This window comes from Columba livia, chromosome 17, assembly GCF_036013475.1.
Source record: "Columba livia isolate bColLiv1 breed racing homer chromosome 17, bColLiv1.pat.W.v2, whole genome shotgun sequence".
Taxonomy (NCBI): domain Eukaryota; kingdom Metazoa; phylum Chordata; class Aves; order Columbiformes; family Columbidae; genus Columba; species Columba livia.
The window spans coordinates 1,443,318-1,451,942 of NC_088618.1; the positions used below are offsets into that span (position 1 = coordinate 1,443,318).

Here is an 8,625-nt window from a genome sequence, read left to right on the forward strand (position 1 = left end):
AGTGTCGGGCGCGGCGCAGGCGCGGTGCGCGGCAGCGGGGGAGGCGGCGGCCGCCTGAGGCGGAGCGGCCGGGCCGACACATTTAAAGGCGCCGCGGCGGCCGGGCCTGAGTCAGCGGACGCACATGGGCCCTCGTGCCCCCGCAGCACCGGGGATCAGGAGGGACCCGCCCGCTCCTACCGCCCCCCAAGCCTGGGGAGATGTTCCCGGCAGCCGAAGAAATGGGTCCGTTCGCGTGAACTGTTAAAGATCCACCAGCGGGTGGGTGGCAGCGCCCGGGTGGGAGCGGAGGGGCTGTGGGGACAGTCGGCCCGTTCTTCTCGCAGTGTGGCCCGTCTCCGTGTGCTGCTGCACTGGGGACACAGCTGCTCCGTCCCCTGCTCCGTCCCCTGCTCCGTCCCCTGCTCCGGGCAGCAGACGAGGCCTCCAGCTCAGGGGTGCTGATGGAGGGCGCATCCAGCCAGCTCTCCACTGAGAAACCTCAACACCCTCCTGCACACCCAAATGTGCAATGATTGTTGTGCTGGAAAAACACACCTGAGAATATTGTGTCCAGTTGTGGCCCCTCAGTTCCAGCAGGACAGGGAACTGCTGCAGAGAGTCCAGCGCAGCCACCAAGATGCTGAAGGGAGCGGAGCATCTCCCGTGTGAGGAAAGGCTGAGGGAGCTGGGGCTCTGGAGCTGGACAAGAGGAGACTGAGGGGTGACCCCGTTAACGGTTATAAATACATAAAGGGTGAGTGTCAGGAGGATGGAGCCAGGCTCTTCTCAGTGACAACCAGTGACAGGACAAGGGGCAATGGGTGCAAACTGGAACACAGGAGCTTCCACTTAAATATGAGAAGAAATTTCTTCCCGGTGAGGGTGGCAGAGCCTGGCCCAGGCTGCCCAGGGGGTTGTGGAGTCTCCTTCTCTGCAGACATTCCAACCCGCCTGGACACCTTCCTGTGTAACCTCATCTGGGTGTTCCTGCTCCATGGGGGGATTGCACTGGGTGAGCTTTCCAGGTCCCTTCCAATCCCTGACATTCTGTGAACCTTTCCCAGCCCGAGCCTGTTCCTCACATTGGGCCACCATCAATCCCTCACTGCGCAGTCACCCATGAGCTGTGCCAGCTGTTTTCTCTGCTGCAGGAACCTCACACCGACCCATCCCCAGCCACACTGCGGTCTGCACCACTTGCACACCCGCTCTGGTTCATCTGCATCCGTATCAAAGTGTCCACAGTAGAACACCATATTCCAGCTGCGGGTTAAACAACGCGCCTCGCAGGCAGCACCCTGCTCGCACACTCCGCTCTGAAGTTTGTTTTTTACACAATTTAACAGTATCAACTTGTCTATCGGCATTTATCAGCACTGTAACACCAAACGTGCGCTGCCCTTACCGTGCCGGCAGCTCTACAGATACCGGCGGTATGGAAGGGTGCTCATATCGTGACATCTGCATCTGCAGTTACTGCTCTTTTCAGCAAAAATTAGGAACAAGCAGCACCTCGACATCAGGCTGTGGTTGCTGCACAAAATCAGGCCAATGCGAGGGCTGGCCTGTGGTCTGTTGCCCTTGGTTGCTGGATAACTTGTGTTCAGGTACCATCCTGCACTAAAGGTTTTGTTGAAAAAACGACAGCATATAGCAAACACTGATATAAAAGTAGCAGTGCCTGACTGGTGGTAACTGGCCTCTCAAATTCCAGCAGTTATTATTTAGTGCTTAGTGGGAACTGTAAAAGCGATAAGGGTATCCTTCAATGGGAATTTGGTAACCGCATCTGTTGAAATAGCCTTTAAACCAAAACATTACTAGAGCACCTTTGTTATTGTAAACTTAACTATTTGTTTTCTTCCTCCCGTCCAGGCCTGTGCCATCCGTGAGGTCACAATTTCAGATGTTTGTCAATGATCACAAGGGGTTAATTAAAAAGTTAACACACAAACCGGTAAAAATGGCAAACATCATCAAAGGTGCAATAAAATCAAGCTGCTTGGCAAATGTCAGGCACAGGAATTTATTTTACCAGTTGTTAAAAGCCACTGTAATGCAGAACATAACGGTTGCAAAAGTTGAAGGCAGGAAGTGAAGACAATGTTTTGAAATGATTTCTAGGCAGGCAAAATCTTGTATCCTTCCCTGGAGAACAGCCAGAGCACCATGGTTAGCAAGGGCACTTTTGCAAGAGCTGCGGTGAAATCTCTGGTGGCCACAGGTGCTTCTGCCTTTCCTTTCCTATCACCATCCTGGTGCTACATACCGAGGAGGGCAGTCAAGACAGCTTCCTCTCTTTTGGCATTTTGTTTGTATTCCAAGCAAACCGGGTTTGTTTTTAAGCAAGCCTGAAGAGTCACTGGGCAGCTCCAAAGTCGCACAGGAGTCGTGAAGGTGCTCGGAGGTCTCTGAAGGGCCATGCCCAAGCTGTACCAGATGCCACGTGCACACACGAGTCACGACACTTGCTTTGAGCTGATGGGTTAACATTTGTAGCAGTTAAATGTCTCTCAAATGTGCCATCCAAAAATAGGCTAGTGAAAAGATTGCAGACTTCTGCAAAGATTTAGAAACTTACCCAAGGACGACTAACAAATGTAATGCCACTTGACAGCAAGTACAGTTTTGAGATATTTGGAGTTCACTCTGCAGACATGTGGTATTAGCAAAACATTTGTTCATTTTGGAGCAAAGGTGGCTGAAAAGCTTTTTAATTAGAAGTAGCATTCCTCTTTTTTTTCCCCTGTAGTTTGCTGGTTAAACGCTTGTGCTCTATCAGTTCTTCCCTGATGTCCAGAATTCAGCGTGACTATGTTCAGGCCAACATCCAGCACATGCAAATTCTGCTCTCCTCCCACAGTCTTCCATTTGCTAATGATGAGAGTGCTACCACCGGCACGTATGCAGCTACTCCCTCAGATGGAGGCATTAATCTTTGAGGGGACAGAGCATATAGTTCAATTTACTAATGCAAAGCGTGAGTGCGGGAAGATCTACTGCTGTGATTTACGATGGGTGCAGAAAAACATAAGCATACACCTGACTGTGGGAAACCTTGGAATATTTTCTTGAAATTCTCCATTATTTTTTTTCTAATTCACACAAGGGAAGCAACAGACAACTGATCTGCTGATGACAGAGGATACTCTTTTCTGACACCGTGTTTTAGTCCGTAGTCATCAATATGGCTCTTTCTACCTACCAGAATCCCAGGGTGCCATCCTGACCTCTGGGCTGCAAGGGTACCGTAGAATTATCTCTGACACCACCTCTGTGCTGCAGAATTGGTTAAAGCTACGGAAACATGAGGGGATTATGCAAGAAGGAGCAAACTCCCGTGTTCCCCACACTGTCCCGTGGGACAGCAGGAGCCTCGCCGTGGCCACGCGTGGAGCTGACCCGGGGTCTGGACGGCGCGGGGGAATCCTCGGCCAGGTGCAACAGCAAAGAGCAAGCTCTTCCCTCGCTGTGCGTCTGTGTTTGGAAATCAAAGCTCTGCTTGACACAGAGGGAATCTCCACGGCTCTCCTGTGTAATCTCTGTATCACAGCAATCGCCTCGCAGACAGGGGCACCGAGGGCCCAGGAAACCACATCAGTGCTTCTGCAGGAAGGGAAATGCTGAAATAGGCTCGGGCACGTGAGCAAGATGTGACTGGACAAGCTACTGCACATGGTCTGAGCCTGTTAATTGGCCACACATCTCTGCGTGAAATGAGAGATGAGCTTTAACACGAGCTGTAGCACAGTCATGGGTGTACACGGAGGTAGTGCTGCTGCTGGGCGAGTCGTTTTCCTCACAGAAGTGGGTGCTTGAAACCTGTCCTGGGTATTTCATAGCCAAGAGATGGACAGAGCAGCACAAGAGGAAAGACTCAGGTATGGCTTGGTTTCAGAGTACGTCTGGATGAAGAGCAGACACTGTATTTGTGCGGATTCAAAATCTGATTCAAATTCAGACATGTTAAAACAGTTACACATCCGCTTTCCACCAACATCCTAATAGCTGAGCGTAAGTGCTGTATCTGGGCAGAGCCAACGCTAACCTGAATGCTGGAATTTTTGCCAAATTCTTCAGGAAGGAGTGAAGGAACCACATATGCAGTGCTTGGCTGAAAATCGGTTTGGTGAAAGAAATATGTGGAAGGTCCACAAATATCTGTAAATGGTAGAAGTAAATATTAGCCTAGTGTTAACAAATACAAGGGAAGCTGCACACTGAATTTAATGGAAAACTAAAATGATATCTTTTAATGGTACTTGTTTCCGATGTCTGTTAGTGGGTTGGATTCTGGCTCAGTTACAGTAAGGGTGAGACAGACTGCAGCAGCGTTGCACCAAAGTCACAGCAGGGTAAGTGAGTTTGGAGCACAGCCGTGTTGTGTTGCATTCCTGGAGGAGATGGATGAGTAGATTAATTTGGAGGCCTCAAAACATCTGTAAATTCACAGCAGCAGTGTACGTTATATCAAGAGTATTTGTTCATACCTCACGAGAGATCTGCAGAAACAGGGTTCCAGCTCTGGTAAAATGCTTTTATCTTAGAAAGCGAGTGATCCCCTACTCATGACGGCAGCTCTCGATCACTGAAACTGGAGGCACTCAGCTGAGTGACAGAGTTTACACTGCGCTCCCTGCCTGTCACAACCAGCTGCTCCCTCCATTGCATGCACAGCTGAATCGAAGACATGTAGGTGACATCTAGACATGGGATAACACAGCTGGGAAGGCTGGATGTTTGATCTGTCAGAGCAGTGAGGTTGTTCACATACCAGTTGCTGGAGCAGCACAGCACCTGGCGTCGTGCACAGGAGAGGAAGAATTGCTTTCCATGCACTTCCATAGCCCCGTCATGTTACATTCTAGATTTATTTACACTGTGGGCCCCTTTATTGATTAATACTGTTGAGAGATTTAACTAGCCACTCAATTATCCTGGCAGGCCAGGTCTGAGGTGTTTTATTACCCCCCTTCCCACACATATCCACCATCTCACTGAACAGATTTTATGAATTATTGAAGGCAACGTTTTAATGTACTCAGCAAGGTGCTCTGGCAAGGGGCTTTCTGGGTTCCCCTTGCATTTTGATATCAGATGCGGTTCAGCTGCTGGCAGAGGGCTCTGGGCACCACAGGCTCTACTCTGTTCAAATCTGCCAGTGCTCACATCGGAGACCATTACCTACCCTGCCTGTCAAGTGGCTGATTGTATTAAAATGGGGTTTGCCAATAAATAAGAGAGAGTCTGCAAATCCTCCACCCAGAGCAGTCTGTTTTCAGGCTAATTGGAAGCTATTTCTTGCCAGAACGAACACTGCTTGTCCATAAACCAGCAGGTATCCCCATGCAGCTCCTCTCAAGGTGTCACCTTGTCCCCGCTCACCACGCTCAGCCTCCCCCCGCAGCCACACACGCTGCAGCTCCTGCCACCTGTGGGACCCCTCGTGTCAGCCCTGGTGAAGCCGAGGTTTGCTGAGAGGGGACACGGACATGGACCTCACCTCAGCCCCTGCCCTGCTCCTCCGGGACCCTCCAGTGCCCGCTCAAGGCTACAGGATCCTCTGCAGCAGCTCCAACGTGCTTCATCACCAGCCCTTGCTTTGGTGGCCTGTGTTAAAAATAACCGCTCAGCTCACGGCAGGAGGAGGAGTACAAGTGTCACGTCCCTTATCTTTCACATCTACGGAGTCCTGTGTTTAGGAGGCCAGAAGAGGGTTGCTCAGCCTTCAGCCTGAGCTTATCTCCAGACAGGGCAGGGCCAACGTAGGGCGAGGAGGGGGCATGACTCATACAGGGGAGACCTCCAGGTCTGTGGACTACCTCCTTCTCCGGGAGAGAGCTGAAAATCATGGTCAAAAAGAACCTCTCCACTCAAGAAAGTCTTTCCAAAGCAGTCCTGGGGGACACTGAAGTCGCATTTATCACCTCAGCTCTCTTTAACCTTCTCGAAAGCAGCCTTAATCACCTATGAAAGCTAAAATATTAGAAGTCAGCAGTTGCCTCCTAGAGAGCCTGCATCTGTCCTGTTATTAATCTGAGGCCTCATCACTTTTCCTGCTCCAAAACCTGCCCATCTGAAAGCAGATTTAACACCCTTTCCCTGCTGGCTTCAGGTAAAGAGCCACAGAAGCGTGCAGGCTTATAGAAACAGTCACCCCTTCCTCTCTGTTGGGAACCTGGAAAGTCCGAGACTTGCAACAGCTTAAAAAAGGGATTCTCAGGCTTTTATTTCCTGCTTTCCTTCCCCCAGCAGTGCTCGTTGTGTAGGCTGGTGGGGCGGGAGGCACGCCAGGAGCACGTGGGCCAGCTCGCCGGGATGGCTGCTTGCAGCTCCACCTGGGAAGGGACGGTAATGAACATTGCCTCTCTATGACTAACCTGCTTGGAGGCGTCTGCGTTTTCAAGCAGACCAGTAGCACATACAACTTCAAGCAGGCATCGGTCCAGCCGAGGCCTTGCTCATTCCATGTACAGCCAGAGCAGAAAAGACCGTTTCCTTTATTTACAGACACACATAGATAACAGCTGTAACAGTGAGGAATGTCCACAGGAGATAGGACAAGACATAAAAAGCATCAGCAGCCGGGGAGGAGGTCTGTCCCCTCCATGGGCGCAGGAGGGAGCACAGCACTGTTACTGCTGGAGCCTTTCTGGGCCAACATCTGGCGGGAATGACACAGGCAAGGCCAAACCGTGGCTTTGGACCAGCCAGCTGTGTCGTGCCCAGCTCTCTCTACCTTTCTGTGGTTTGTTTCCAGTGTTTTGATTGCGGGCAGAGGCTGAGAGTTTCTCTCCCTAGAAGTCAAGACGAGCGGTTACTCCTAACTCAGGCCTTGGGAGTTATCATCATCCTCACCCCACTCCTACAGGTACAAAGCAAGATCACTTGGGAAAACAGAACAAAACCCAGGCTCTTCCTCTGGGCCTCTTATCAGGCAGCGTTTACAACGGACAAGGACAGGCTGCCTCACAGAAATGTAAAACCTAGCACAGCTGCGCCCTGCAGTGAGTCTGGATGTTGCTGTTTGCAGCAGCCGGGATCTGACCCCGTGTTGCAATGATCCCTCGTCCTTGCACAGCTCTGGGAAAGCAGAGGGACCATTCTCCAGCACAGAACGCTGAAGCAATGAGTGACATGGAAGAAAAGTTTCCAGTGGAGCGTTAGAGGAGTTTCTGTAGCGTTTAATGCTTTCCAACTCATTTAAAAAAAACCCAAGCCCAACACTGATCTGCTAAGATGTCAAACTCCCCCTTTGCCTCATCTGTGTAAATGGTAAGATCTTTGAAGACCTAATTTCTCACAATTATTCCTGTACTACTTTGATGATGGTGGTGACTGTAATGCAGTAATGGCTGCACTCAATTAAAGATCAGAAACGCACACATCTCAGCATTTGTCATTTGCCCTTTGTCAAATGCCTTGGGATACAATCGCCGATAAAAGCAGATATCTGAATGAAAGCAAGAGGAAACAGGCTAACCCTGATTTAGCAATCCTCTGTCTGTAGCTCATGCTCTCCCCAGGGCTGGGGACAAGCCCTGAGAGTTGTTCTCCTAAAAAGCCAGGTTAACTCTCATGTTTCCCAGTAGAGGATGCTGGTTTTATTTATAGAATGTTGCAGGATGCATTCACGAGATATATATATATATATATAGGCATTGTGAGTACACCTAACCTGGCAGTACTGGACAGCAAGATCATCCTGAGCTATGAGGGCTCTGGAGCTTCCCATGACTCATGGAATTGTAGTCAAATATTCCGTGACTCATGGATTAACCTCACAAAACCCAGAGGGAAGAAAAGCCATTGGGTTCTTGGTTGACAAGAGCCTTTTAAAATTAACATGACATAATATGCAGGATACCAACATCCTCTTTCTGACTGGTGAGGGACTTGTAAGGAAGAGTTTTATCCGCTCACTTATTACCAAGGGACCTCAGCTGAGGTTGTGTAATTAGGATGGGACACTTTTTGCAGCTTCAAGGCTTGAATAGCGATATTAATGTAATCCAGTTACAGAAAGTGTGACCACATGCAATGAGCTATTAATACTAGCTTAGATTTAAATGCAGTTCTCTTCCATTCTAATGCAAATAAATGAAACTTATCAGACAAATACACAGAAACCAGAGTGTAGCCTTAAATGAACCACATGATAAAATACACTCAAATTAATGTCACACTCCTATAGGAGCCCAGAGCTTCAGCAAGCTGAAACAATTTTAATGATCTTGTCCTGCGCCGGCAGAGGACCTGGCTAATGCCAGCCAACATGCTTACGAAGAAAATCAACTTGAAAGACACATGTAACCACTGTGGCATCAGTTTAATGCATCACAGGACACTGAACTAAGGCCACGATAAAATCTGCTGATACCTGGATGGCACAGGCTGCTGCGTGAGGCGCAGATGGGCCGTCCCTGTGACTGACACAGACAAAGCCATTGCACGCGAGCAGCAGGAACTGCCACAGCAAGATGCGTTTTCTCACATGCGTCTGTACTCATTCTGGTCGTGGTGCATGAGAACTGGGAGGTGCGGATTAGAGGTTTGGGTTTTCTCACAGTGAGCTTCAGAGGAAGGGTCCCCCATATCCAAATAGAACACCCCATCAGCATTTAAAGAAATATATATATATTT

The 8,625-nt window shown here is 49.6% G+C and overlaps 1 long non-coding RNA gene across 1 annotated transcript; it reads right to left on the reverse strand.

The window, feature by feature from the left end:
* Window positions 1–1,994: 1,994 nt before the first annotated feature.
* LOC135575628 (uncharacterized) lies at window positions 1,995–5,605 on the reverse strand. Its single transcript, XR_010466765.1, has 2 exons — window positions 5,486–5,605; window positions 1,995–4,143 (listed from the first exon to the last, which is right to left on the reverse strand). It is a non-coding gene; the product is annotated as an uncharacterized LOC135575628 (long non-coding RNA).
* Between the last annotated feature and the right edge of the window lie 3,020 nt (window positions 5,606–8,625).